Here is a 14,035-nt window from a genome sequence, read left to right on the forward strand (position 1 = left end):
GTGCTTGCAAAAATATTGCCGGGGGGAAACAGGTTTTGGTGTAACACGCCCACAAAAATATCGCCTACAGGACGCGAACCATGGCAGAAAAATGGCTACATCCCCGCAAGATCAAACACCGCAAAAGTTAGTAAAGGACGTGTTGAAAACTGCAATCGGAGGTGGTAGGGCGGGACTTCAGCGGGTGGCTCGTTCCGCACAATGAGAGGCTGATCTTTGCAGCGAACTTCTGCCCACTCAGACTAGGTTGAAATTAACCATTAATTCCCCCAGTTAGATGTGAAAATATGCTGCCTCTATTCACGCTAAAATGACTGTTTATTTAAATGGAGTCTGGCGATAGCACTTCCAGGGCTGTTTCTGGTTCAACAAAAAGGATCTTACACTTTAACAAAAAGGTCTATCTCTGTAGGGATCCTTTCCATGATGTTGTCAGACACTTTAATAACAATCTGAGCCTGTCAGTGGCAAAAATAAGTACTTTTAGAGGACAAAAATTGACAGTGCGAACATGTCTGAGTGGTTTATTTCAACCAAACCAGAGCTGATGAACAGCTGAAAGACAAGCAAAGATGTTTTTTGTTAGTTTTATTTTGTTTGTGTTGATTTTAAATGAAATGTGTTTCACCATGATGAAATTATTGTTTATTTAGATGGAGTCTGCTGGTAGCTATTTAGGGGCCAATTCTGGTTAAAAATACCGTATTCAAGGTCGACAGACACAAAATAAAACTCACAAAAAACATCTTGGTTCCTCTTTCCGCTGTTCCAACAATCACCAACTCTGGTTTGGTTGAAATTAACCCTTAATTGACCCAGTTAGATGTGATGTATGCCGCATTTATACAGGCTACAATTACTGTTCATTTAAATGGAGTGATTTGGGGGCTGTTTCTGGTTAAACAAAAAGGATCTTACACTTTGACAATAATGTCTATCTCTGTAGGGATCCTTTCCATAACGTCGTCAGACACATAGAATAATAATCTGAGCCTGTCAGTGGCAAAAACAAACATGCTAGTGGATTTAAATTGATAGTGCTATATGGTTTCGTTGCAGCCTGTGTTGCAGCGGTCCTCTCAGTCAGTACTGGACCAGTTTAAGAAACTTTTGTTCCCATTAGTCACTCTGAGCCAGTCAGGAGATAAAACAACACTTTTAGTGGACTTATTGGACTTAGTGGTGCGAACATGCCTGTGAGTGGTTTATTTAAACCAAACCAGTGTTGGTGCTTGTTAGAACAGTGGAAAGATGAACCACGCTTTGTTTTGTTTCCATTGACTTTGAATGAAGAGTGTTTTAAGATGATGAAATTACTGTTAACTTAAATGGAGTCGGTGGGTTTGGTGATAGTGATTTCTGGGTGGGGATACTTTCCATAAGTTGTGAGACATTTTAAATAACAATCTGAACATGTCAGTGCAAAAAACAAGCACTTTTAGCAGCCTGTTGTGTGGCTGCTGGCTGCAGCTCTCGCTTCATACTGGACCAGTCTCAAAACCTGTTGTTCCCATTAGTCACTCAGACACAAAACACTGGAACAAGTTGAAAAATACTGAAATTAAAGTGCTGAAATATTCACACGTGACTGATTTCAATCTGCCCCAAAACAACTTCTCCCAGCAAAGGCCCTCTGCTGCCACTTCTCCTCTCACACATCTCCCAGCAACAGAGCCCATCCTGGAGCTCCTTCACTGACAGCCCCGAGCCTCGGGAGCTTTATCTGTGATGTCATAACGGCATCATCCTCGGCATTTGTGACGCCTCTTCATTTACCTGCGCGGCGCAAACACACTGAACGACAGTTATTGTTCCGTCTCACACAGCCTCGTCTGTTTGTTTCCACTCAGCCCAAAGTAGCCCGTTAAAGGGCCCAATATGAGTCACGCGCACGGAGCAAATTATACCCGCAAGAAATGCCACAGGCTGATGTGCCATAAAGTTTGCAGCCGCCTCGTGCGCGCGCAACACACGCATACACATCCAGGTGCGCATCCAACCCAGCCAATCATGATATTAGTGAGCTCACACTGCTGAGTCCCGATAACTGACCTTGTTTCAGTGTATTCAGCACACAAAGCACTATTATCGCTGTGGCATTACACTTTGGCTGCTGCTGGTGGAGGTGGAGGAGGAGGGGGTGGAGGAGGAGGAGGAGGAGGAGGGAGGGCTATGATATGATAACACACATTGCATGGCCAGTCCGACTGAGTACCACTCCCTGGGAATCTCCTTCATCACCATGGCCATTATCTGCCTCTGCAACGTCCTCCAGACATGACTAAAAAGCGTACACAAAAGAGGAGCGCTGGCCGTGCACCCCCTGCTCCGCCTGAATAAAAAAAGAAAGGAAGCAATAATGTGGAGCAGCCGCTACTTACCGTACTGTAGCTCTCTCTCCGTGTGTGTGTGTGTGTGTGTGTGTGTGTGTGTGTGTGTGTGTGTGTGGCGGGCACTATCTCGTCTGGTTTCCACTGGCGCGAGGAGCCAGTCAGGGCACCTTGTTTTCCAAATGACTAGGTAAGGCAAGTCCGACTGGTTAACCGATGCAGCTCAACTAGAGGAAATAAACACCAATGTCGCCGATGTTCCGCCACTCCACTCGAGGGGAACCTCTGAAATATCGACGGGAGGAGGAGAGACGGAGCAAACAACTCTCCTCTCCTTCCAGGATGTTTTTAGATCCCATCCACGGCTGCAGAGCCCCCGGAGTGCTGCTGCTGGAGAGTCCGCACACACGTCGCTTGTATCCGTCACTTGGCATTAAGAGTGTACGCAGCTTTCAGTTTGCGCACCAGTCTGTTGGGGTGTGTGTGTGTGTGTGTTGCTGCTGAACAACAACTAGCAGCGCAACATGCCTGACTGACACACTGGGGGTGGGCAGGACCCCCTCCTGCTGCACAAAGTGTAGAGATCCTCAGCAAAAGTCCGGCTGTATCAGAAACATTTTACATAACAACAACAACAACAAGAACATCCTACTTCAGTGCTGGAGCATGTGATGGCAACATGGTGAGCCTTTTAAAGGGGTATCCACGCGTAACTGCAGGCAGGGGTTGCCTCTCTGGACCCACCCCCGGCAACTTTTGTTGGAGGGATGTTGCCGTGGCGTTAACTGGACACGGTGATGACTGTCGGGCAGCCTGGAAGCACCTGTGCACGAGCCCGTGTGTCTCAGAGTGGGAGTGGAGCCAGGTGCTGCTGTGGTGCTTTCAGGGGCTCCGTGCCAAAGAGTGTAATTATGGATCCAACCCAAAATATATATTAACAATCATGGGCGGATAATGAGACAATGGGTCCCTGGGTACAGACACCTTAAAGGCCCCACCACCACCTCTCATCTGCTTTGGCTTTGTCTCTGTTTGCTGTTCTTGTTTTGCACCTCTTTGTTACTGACAGCATCACTTTGTGGTTTTGTGTATCTGTGTGGTAATTTTATGTCTTTTTAGTAATTTTGTGTGTCCTTGTGGTTGATTTGTGTTTTTTGTAGTCGATATGTTGCTTTGAGGTAATTTTGTGTCTCTTAGGGGTATAGCTGTGTATCATTGTAGTCATTTTGTGTCTCTTTGTAGTTCCTTTGTATGTCTTTGTTGCTGTTTTGTGTTTCTGAAAGGTCACTTCATGTCTCTTTGGGGTATATTTGTTTGTTTTTTGTGTCCTTTTTGTTGTCATTTTGTTTCCCTTTGTGTTCCTTTGTGGTATATTTGTTTTTTTAATGTGATTTTGTGTCTTTTTGTAGTCATTTTGTGTGTCTTTTGGGGGTTTTTGTGTCTCTTTATAGTCATTCTGTGTGTCATTGCAGTAATGTTGTGTGTCCCTTTGGTTGTGTTGTGTTTTTGTGGTCATTTTGTGTGCTTTAGTGGTAATTTTGTGTCTCTTAGGGGTAAAGTTGTGTCTTGTTTGGTTATTTTTTGGCTCTTTGTGGCTCTTTTGTATGTCTTTGTTTGTTTTTTGTTTCTTTTTAGTAATTCTGTGTTTCTTTATAGTAATGTTGTGTGTCCTTCTGGTTGTGTTGTGTTTTTGTAGTCATTTTGTGTGCCTTAGCGGTAATTTTGTGTCTCTTAGGGGTAAAGTTTTGTGTTTCTTTAGGGTATATTTGTGTCTTTTTTTGTTTGTTTTTTGTGTCTTTTTAGTAATTTTGTGTGTCCTTGTGGTTGATTTGTGTTTTTTGTAGTCAATATGTCCCTTTGAGATAATTTTGTGTCTCTTAGGGGTATAGTTGTGTCTGTTTTTTGTCATTTTGTGTGTCTTTGTAATTGTTTCATGTTGCTTTGAGGTAATTTTGTGTCTCTTAGGGGTATAGTTGTGTATCATTGTAGTCATTTTGTGTCTCTTTGTAGTTCCTTTGTATGTCTTTGTTGCTGTTTTGTGTTTCTGAAAGGTCACTTCATGTCTCTTTGGGGTATATTTGTTTGTTTTTTGTGTCCTTTTTGTTGTCATTTTGTTTCACTTTGTGTTCCTTTGGTGTATATTTGTTTTTTTTAATGTGATTTTGTGTCTTTTTGTAGTCATTTTGTGTGTCTTTTGGGGGTTTTTGTGTCTCTTTATAGTCATTCTGTGTGTCATTGCAGTAATGTTGTGTGTCCCTTTGGTTGTGTTGGTTGTGTTGTGTTTTTGTAGTCATTTCGTGTGTTTTAGTGGTAATTTTGTGTCTCTTAGGGGTAAAGTTGTGTCTTGTTTGGTTATTTTTTGGCTCTTTGTGGCTCTTTTGTATGTCTTTGTTTGTTTTTTGTTTCTTTTTAGTAATTCTGTGTTTCTTTATAGTAATGTTGTGTGTCCTTCTGGTTGTGTTGTGTTTTTGTAGTCATTTTGTGTGCCTTAGCGGTAATTTTGTGTCTCTTAGGGGTAAAGTTTTGTGTTTCTTTAGGGTATATTTGTGTCTTTTTTTGTTTGTTTTTTGTGTCTTTTTAGTAATTTTGTGTGTCCTTGTGGTTGATTTGTGTTTTTTGTAGTCGATATGTCCCTCTGAGATAATTTTGTGTCTCTTAGGGGTATAGCTGTGTCTATTTTTGGTCATTTTGTGTGTCTTTGTAATTGTTTCATGTTGCTTTGAGGTAATGTTGTGTCTCTTAGGGGTATAGTTGTGTATCATTGTAGTCATTTTGTGTCTCTTTGTAGTTCCTTTGTATGTCTTTGTTGCTGTTTTGTGTTTCTGAAAGGTCACTTCATGTCTCTTTGGGGTATTTTTGTTTGTTTTTTGCGTCCTTTTTGTTGTCATTTTGTTTCACTTTGAGATAATGTTGTGTCTCTTAGGAGTATAGTTGTGTCTGTCTTGGTTATATTGTGTCTCTTTGTAGTTTGTTGTATGTCTTTGTGTTTCTTAAAGGTTGCTCTCTGTCTCTTGGGGGTATATTTGGGTTTTTTTGTGATTTTGTGTCTATTTATAGTCATTTTGTGTGTCTTTGTGGTTGTTTTGTGTTTTTTGTCATCATGTTGTGTCCCTTTAAGGAAATGTTGTGTTTCTTTGGGGTATATTTGGGTTTTTTTTAATGTGATTTTGTGTCTTTTATAGTCGTTTTGTGTGTCTTTTGTTTTTTTTGTGTGTCTCTTTATAGTCATTCTGTGTGTCTTTATAGTAATGTTGTGTGTCCCTTTGGTTGTGTTGTGTTTTTGTAGTCATTTTGTGTGCCTTAGCGGTAATTTTGTGTCTCTTTGGGGTAAAGTTGTGTCTCTTTGTGGCTTTTTGTATGTCTTTGTTTGTTTATTTTTTGTCTCTTTTTAGTAATTTTGTGTTTCTTTGTAGTAACTTTGTGTGTCCTTGTGGTTGATTTGTGTTTTTTGTAGTCGATATGTCCCTTTGTGATAATTTTGTGTGTCTTAGGGGTATAGTTGTGTCTTTTTTGTTTATTTTGTGTCTCTTTGTGGTTCTCTTGTATGTCTTTGTTGTCTTTTTGTGTTTCTTAAAGGTCGCTTTCTGTCTATTTGGGGTATATTTTGTGTCTTTTTATAGTCGTTCTATGTCTCTTTGAGCTACAGTTGTGTCTTTTTGTTTATTTTGAGTGTCTTGAAATGTCAACTTGTGTCTCTTTGAAGTGTATTTGTGTCTTTATTGGTGATTTTTTTGTCTTTTGTAGTCGTTTTTGTCTCTTTTCTAGATCCTTTGCATGTCCTTGTTGTCATTTTGTGTTTATTTAAAGGTCAATTTGTCTCCCCCTGAGGTATATTTGTGTCTTTTTGGTTATTTTGTGTCTCATAGGTGTTTGTGAGTCTCTTCCTGGTCAGTATGTGTTAGTTTAGGTGACATTTTGCAGGTGAAGGCCAGGCTGGCCCCTTACACTTTGGGCCCCTTGATCAGTGCACGTTATCCATCCATGGGTCACTCTTATAATGAGATTTTTCAGCTCAATCTGACTTCTTGGTAAATAAATAAGGGGGTGCTTTTTGCATTAATTTCCAGAACAGAACTTTGAACCAAGATAAAAAAAAATAAATAAACACCTAAATGTGTACTTTGAACGTTTTCTTTCCACTACTGTGACAGAAGATGTGTTATGGAGGCAAAATAGCCCAAAATTGAAAACTGACCAGTGTGGTGTCTCCCCTCAAATCACCATGAAATAACTGACACACTCCTGGACCCAAATAGTTTTTCGGTACAGCAGTATTGTACAGTTCCTGTAGATAAATGAAGCGCACAGAGGGAGCCAGGACACTGTGATGTCTTCACTGACCTCCATGGAAAATTAACTTCAGTGTTAAGCGGTCAGAGCACAGACTGCAGCTGGTAGATATTCAGTGACCTGCTCCAGGACATTTTAGTATAGATGCTTCCTGATGTTGGAGCTTGAACCCACTTGGTAACAAAGTCGGCCTGTAGCTGTGGGATTATGGTGTTTGAGTGGTGAAAAAGTACAGGAGGAAGACAGGATGCTTTTTCTGTCACACTCCTTCTTGGTTGGATTTCCAAAATCAACCATGCATTTTAGTTTTTGAGTTTCCTCTATAAACTCTATTTCACACCTTCGCACTCAATTAACTCCACAGACATGTGATTCTGAACAGCTAACAGTTCACTGCAAGTGTCAAACACATTTTAATTTGGTGAACTGGTAATTACATGTAATTCTTCCACAGAGCAATAGAATTCTTAACAGCAGTTTAACAAAGTGATTGCTGAGTGATTCATTCTGATTGTTGCAGCATATTAACATCAGATGAAATTGTGTCCTCTGTCCCAGTTTCTCAGGTTTGAGTTCTTTTCCTCTATAGCGCCAGCATGGAGTAGACTTTGTGGTGCTGAGTCTCCACAACTATTGGATAGATTGCTATGAAATTTGTTACACACAATCATGTCCCCCTCAGAGGGACAGTTCACCCCAAAGTCACAGACATATGAATTTTTCTTTTTACCTGTAGTGCTGTTTATTAGTCTGGATTGTTTTGGTGTGAGTTGCCAAGTGGTGCACACTTCCTTTTGCCTGGTGATACGGTTGATGGGTGTAGTTTGGTAGAAAGGAAATAGTTTCTACCAAGAATTATATAAAAAGATTCAGCCCGTTCTCATTCCCAAGTCGTCATTTTTTTTGTTGTTTCATCAGTGATTTTGGGAACAAAGACGCAAAACGGCACCTTTTGCAGCTGTATTTTTTACGCCACTGGACGGCATCAATTTCAGTTTGAAACTACTGCTGGTGACATCACAGCAGAAGGAGCTGCAAATTCCCCATAGGGTGGGCAGGAGGGGCGGTGAATGGGTCCAACCAGCCCCACACTTTCATCCAGAAGGCCGCTGTTCCCTTCTTGTGTGAATTTTGAGCCAAACCATGATGTTTTCTCCAAACCTAACCACGTGCTTTTGCTGCACAAGAAAATAAACGTAAGTACGAGGTGTTTTACTGCCTTACCTTTACTTTGAAAAAGACTGTATGCATCTAATGAGCAGAAACTGTACACGTCCTCTGAAAACTGAAGTATATTTTGAAAAGACACAAGCATGTAACAAGCATAAATTGACACGGTATCTGGGATCGTCAACGACAGATGCAGGAGGATACCTAGCATGTCATATGTACAGTGACAAAACAGTGATATTTAATGAGTTGGAATGAGAACGCATTGAAAGATTGATTTAACATGTCTGTGTGCTGAATATGTAGCTACAACCAGCAGTCGGTTAGCTTAGCTTAGCACAAGACTGAAAACAGGGGCAAACAGCTAGCCTCACTCTGTCCACAGGTAACGATAATGTGCCTACCAACACCTCTAAAGTTTACTAATGAACACTTTGTAACTTAAATTTAGGGTGTACTGTCCCTTTTAAAAGTTTACTCTAGCTGCAACATCAGATTAAAACTGTCATTTGTTCTGTACTTTGGTGACGACCACGCAGCAACCTCCAGGGATGAAAAATGAAGCCAACACAGAGGTGCCAAAAACTGCAGTTCTTTGAACGGCCACTTGAGGCTGGCTCCAGAACAGAGTAAATCCCCATAGATCCTCATGTTAGCTTTGGTCTCAAAAGGTAATTTCCCTATTCGTGACAGCTGTATGGGGGTGAATTCATTTATAGGGCAGGTCCCTCGCTCCTCCACAGCTCCACCCTCTCGTCCAAATATGGTCACTTCTGGCTCCAAAAAATGATGATAGTAACAGCCAAACTCGAGGCTTCAAAACAGGAGTCCACAAACCAATGGGTGAGGTCACATTATTATTATTATTAATATCATTATTATTATTATTATTATTATTATTATACAATGAATAGGATGATACCTACTGAATTTGGTGATCCTCTGGCTTTTCTTCTAGCGCCACCATGAGGATGACATTGTAATTTTGAGCCTCAACAACTGTTGGATGGATTGCCAAAAAATTTTGACCACACAATCAAGTTTCCCTCAGGATGGAATTTAACAACCATTATTTTTTTTATGTCACAGCAACATCACTACTACTACTAATAATAATGATAATAATAATGATAATAGATTTGGGATAAATGATCTTCAATAATAAAAAATTATTATAAGAAAAAACATGTTATTGATCTTTAAAGAGTTCACTGTACAGTTTGACAGTTTTATTACTCTTTTAAATGTTAATACATTTAATAGTCTAAATATATCCTTTAAATTCACATAAAAATCCGGTGAAATTGGGGCTAAATTGTGGTTTTTTTGCATTTATGTACAGTATGTGAAATTTACCACGTCTATATAATCAAAAAATTACAATGAATTCAGTGTTTTATTTCATATTTCATATTCTATGCTTTGGTTTATGACCAAATACCTGCAGAACTAATTTGCAAATGTTAGCCTGCTAACATGCTAAACTAGGATGGTGAACATGGTAATCATTATACCTGCTAAACATTAGCATGTTAGCATGCTGACGTTAGCGTCTGGCTCAAAGCACTGCTGTGACTGTAAGTACAGCTTCACAAAGCCGTTAGCGTGTCTGTAGAGTTGTTTATGTGCTAACCCCAGAAATAATGTTTTTGTGGTGCCAACCCAAAGCAAAAAATCTGTGTCGTTTCCATCTAATTAGGGGGGTTATGGTTGGGGCTTTCCACAAAACACAGTCCAGTGAGTGTGCATACAAAATAAGGAAGACAAAATAAGACTGTGATCTGTGGAAAACCCCGACTAAATCTATCAGGCTGAAACAACAGTGGTTTGTGCACTGAGTTGAAGTCACAATAAAAAAGAATGGCTTTAAAAAAAAACACAAGCTTGAGGGTAATAAATCACCTATGCAGCACTTTAATGGGATGAAACAATACATGCTGTTCGATCAGGTCTCTGACTGATTACTATCAAATGGTAAAAAAGGACTACAACTTCCTAAGCTGTCCAGGCTCATTACGTAACACTTAGTTTACCCATTTACTGCCAGTATACGGCTTATCCTTAATTATACACACACACACACACAAACACACACACAGTGGCATTCACAATTAAGCTGAATCAGGACGCAGAGCTTGATTGAAGAGAACGTTTGCTAACTAGACAACACACTAGAAAAGGAAAAGAGACAAGCTGGAACATGAACTGCTCTGAAGCTTCTGTCCCCTGATGGTTTATTCTCTGTCTGTCCACCACACAAGCACACAGACACAGGCTGAGGCACATATTCTTTATACTGATATTTCAGTTATATTAAGATTTTTAAAGGGGCAATAAGCGGAAATTCATCATTTCTAGATTGAAGGAATTAAAAAATCGCTGTGTGAAGAACTAGAGGTGTAATTTCATCTGGAGTATAGCATGACCTCACACACCCTCTCTCTGTGTTGATCTCCAGCCCATTGTTTACAAGCTGGTCCGGCTGCGTGTTCATGTATGTTCATGTGAATCCCCCCTATGTTTCCAGGGTTCTATGTTCCCCACTTAACCCTGCAAAAAAGGTTCTATGTTCTCCATGTTCTATATTGCCCGCTCAACCAAGCGGGAAACATAGAACCCTTTTTGTGTAAGCGGGGAACATAGAAGCTTTTTTGCAGGATTAAGTGGGGAACATAGAACCCTGGAAACATAGGGATGACCCCGTCAAATGACTGTTTTAATTAGTGTTACAGTAACGTTAGGCACATGCCGCTATGTCGATTCAATTAAATTTAATGTTACAATCGTAGCATGGGTTAATGTCCAGAGCTTGAGTTATTAGCGGCTCGGTCCCAGCAATGGGTCAGGTGTTGGGTCCATATCATTGGTTCGACAGCCCATTAGCCCAACTGTCCACGGTGCTGAACGGCTCACGGCGGGCGTATGGTACGCCGTGACCGGCTTGAGGCGGAGCAGGCTCACAGCTTATGTGTTTGCCACTTTCTTTTTCATTTTAACCCACACCATGATCTTTTCCTGACCCTAACCAAGTGGTTTTTGTGCCTAAACCTAACCAGACCTTAATCACAGGGCATTATGATGATTTCGGAACGGACTTATGAACAATGAGTTTAATATGGTCGGAACAATGGGCTGTCGAACTAATGGGCAGTTCCCCAGGCGTTATGGTTGTGTTAGGTGAGTAGCCCGGCAGCCCAGCTAACATTTGCAATTAGCATTGTAAAATGTAGCTCAGCTAAAACATCACGGAGAAGAGTAGGAACGTTAGCGTTAGCTCCCGGTGTTAGCACTAGCTGGGATCTAGCTGAGTCGGCTGCCACCGGCTACTGGAGTAACTTACAGCTGTAGAGCGTTTCTACCAGCTCTTCTAGTCACTGAGCCTCGCCTCCATCTCAGCAAATATATTGCATTTATTACAGGTGCCATCATCATTGAAGTAGACAGGGGGATAGCTAAACACAGCAGAGACCAAGAGTGAGTGAAAGACATCGCTAACTGCTAAACTAAGTTTAGAAGAGGTGAGTTGGGGGTGGAGAGCAGAGGTAGAGGGAGGTGTGGCTCATGACACACTGTTCTGGTCTACAGGCGGTGCACAACAGCAAACCTAGTGTTGAAACGATTTCGCTTTTTGCCCCTTTAACTACCTACATGTGCGAGGACGTCAATATTTAGCAGTGGCTCTGTTTTTCTCTCATACTCTTTGTGTTCTGAGTCTCTTATTCTGAAACAGGAAGTTTCCACTGGTACATTGTTTTTAGGGACATGACTGACACTCTGTGAAGTTCAGGCCTTGACTGAAAACATTTCCTCTCTGGGCAATGCTGATTTTTCAAAATAAATACTGGTAAGTTACACACATAGGGAAAAGTGTGTAAGGTTAATATCACCAGTTCTGATACCATTGCAGGGTTTCAGGTTAAACCATTTATATTATGGCTTCTCCAGTCAAGCACCATTATTGATAATCACCAGAATAAATGTCGGCATTGTATGCTTCTGCAAACCACAGATATGTTACTTTTGCACATTATTATGCAGTGGATGCAATGAAACTTAATGTTTGAACAACACTGTGTGGTTGTGTTTAGGGACAAAAAACACCTGGTTATGGTTTGGAAGGGAATCATGTTTTGGCTTAAGGTGCAGAATCAAAGAACTAGCAGCGACGAAAGCCAACTGTTGCGTCGTCTATGTCGCCTCACGTCGCCTCACGTTGCCCTGTGTCAGTTGCATTTGATCACACTACACGGACTACATCTGAGCGGCTAGCGGAGGCTAACTGGCTGTGCTTCCCTCCGGTCATGCTGCGGCTAACGCTCCACTAGCCTCACAGCTAGCTCCAGTTTGTTATTCAGGTTAAAGTGGGAAGAAGCAGCGGGTCTGTGGGTCAGCTGAGTGAAGTGGAGCCTGAGGAGGAAGCACCGGTTAGCCCCGGTTTCACTACAGGCAGATTCACTCGCTACAGGGGCGAGGGAATAAAACCTAAACAGCCAATCAGAGTGATCTCTCTCACCGACAAGCTCCGCTGCTGATTCAACATGCTCAATCGGCCAAAGTGCGGACAGTGCGGAACACACCACAAAAACTAGGGCGACAGACGCTCACCGACAGCCCGACTTTGGCCGACAGCCGACTGTCGGCGTGGTGTGTCAGGGCCTTTAAACTACCCAGTTTTGGTGGCACAATCCTGGAAAAGCATCAATGTCTCAGAAAAGACAACCGTTTTTCATGTCACTATCCCGGCAGGAGTCAAGACAGAAACACAGCGATGTCTCAGTAAAAAAATTACCACTTTCAACATCACGTGACACTTCTGATGATGACGACAGACGCAGTCGTCGAAACTGTCAAGGTATTACAAAACAAAACTCAAGCCTGTAATAAGAACCACAGCAAGCTAAATGACCACTTTTCATGCCACTGTCCCGGCATGAACCATAGCAATCTCTCGGTTAAACTTTTCATGCCACTCTCCCGTCAGGAAAAGCAGCAGCGTCTCAGGAAAAAAAAACACAAACATTTTTGATGCACTATCCTAGCAGGAAATGTAGCGATAGCTTGGTTAAAAAAAAAAAACAGCCACTTTTTGTGCCACCAGGAAAAGCAGCACTGACTACCACTTTGCATGGCGCTATCCTGGCAGAAAATGCAGCAACAGCTCAGTAAAAAAACAGCCGCTTTTGATGGCTCTGTCAGGGCAGGAACTGCAATGATGTCTTGGTATAAACAACTGCTTTTCGTGGCACTAGACAACACATCTTTTTCATGGGACTACCCCAGCAGGAAACGCTACAATGTCTCAGTAATAAACAACCGCTTTTTGTGGCGGAGGAAACTCAGCGACGTCTGAAAAAACAAGTGTTTTCTGTGGCACTTTCTAAGCAGGAAACATAGCGATGTTTCAACAGCAACCTGTCACTACAAAACACCTAGTTTGGTGCCTAAAAAGTCGCTGGAAATGCATCTATGACTCGCTGAATCACAACAGGTTTTGTTGTTTGTTGGTCTCACCCAGGTGAAATGCCATCCACCATCCCATCCACACCCCAGTGACAAAGTCAGCTCATACTACATCAGTTTAGAAATGTTGGTACATATGAAACGTTCAGACCTAATGTGCCGACATTTCTGCTGGTGACTGGGCCGCAGTATCTCATTTATACATCTTCTTATTACCTGCAGAGGTAAAAAGGGCTCTGACATATCCTCTCAACTTTTTTTTTCTACCTGTTATTGATGGGTGGAGAAACATTACTCAAGATAACAGCTTACAAATGGGTAATAGGGGAGATGTTAAAATAGATGTCATTGAGTTGATTTTTTTAGGAAGTCACAGCAGTGTATTGTAAGTCAAAATATAGCACGCCAATTAAAGCATGAAATGACAAAAATAAGGCGGAGAACAAGCGCCAAAGGATGTAAATGAGCTCTTGCAGGAATTGCATTTGGTGATGTCAGCCAGTGGAAAAACATGTCACTGCTTTAAATCAGACACTGCGCTGGTCTCAAGATGAAGCTTTGAAAAGCTCAGAGGTAAAACTTTAATGACTCCCAGCCTTCCATGTTTCCAGCATCCTCTTGTTTCCTCTGTAATGAGCACAGCCAATCACCCATCTGGATTCTTGCCACCTTTGAGAACTCGATAACGAGCGTGTCTGGTCAGTGAAACACACCACAACTTTGCTCCATGCTGGAAAGTCACATCAGCCTCTGTGACATATTTTGTGTGATAGCTTATTTCAATA

The 14,035-nt window shown here is 41.6% G+C and overlaps 1 protein-coding gene across 1 annotated transcript in view; it reads right to left on the reverse strand.

Moving 5' to 3' along the window:
- Positions 1-2,981, reverse strand: part of LOC125897268 (bromo adjacent homology domain-containing 1 protein-like) — a 67,449-nt gene extending 64,468 nt beyond the window's left edge. The window contains exon 1 of the mRNA XM_049590468.1: positions 2,382-2,981. The gene's annotated coding sequence lies outside the window, so the exon portion shown is untranslated. The remainder of the gene's footprint in view (positions 1-2,381) is intronic.
- Between the last annotated feature and the right edge of the window lie 11,054 nt (positions 2,982-14,035).

Source organism: Epinephelus fuscoguttatus, linkage group LG11, assembly GCF_011397635.1.
Source record: "Epinephelus fuscoguttatus linkage group LG11, E.fuscoguttatus.final_Chr_v1".
NCBI lineage: Eukaryota > Metazoa > Chordata > Actinopteri > Perciformes > Serranidae > Epinephelus > Epinephelus fuscoguttatus.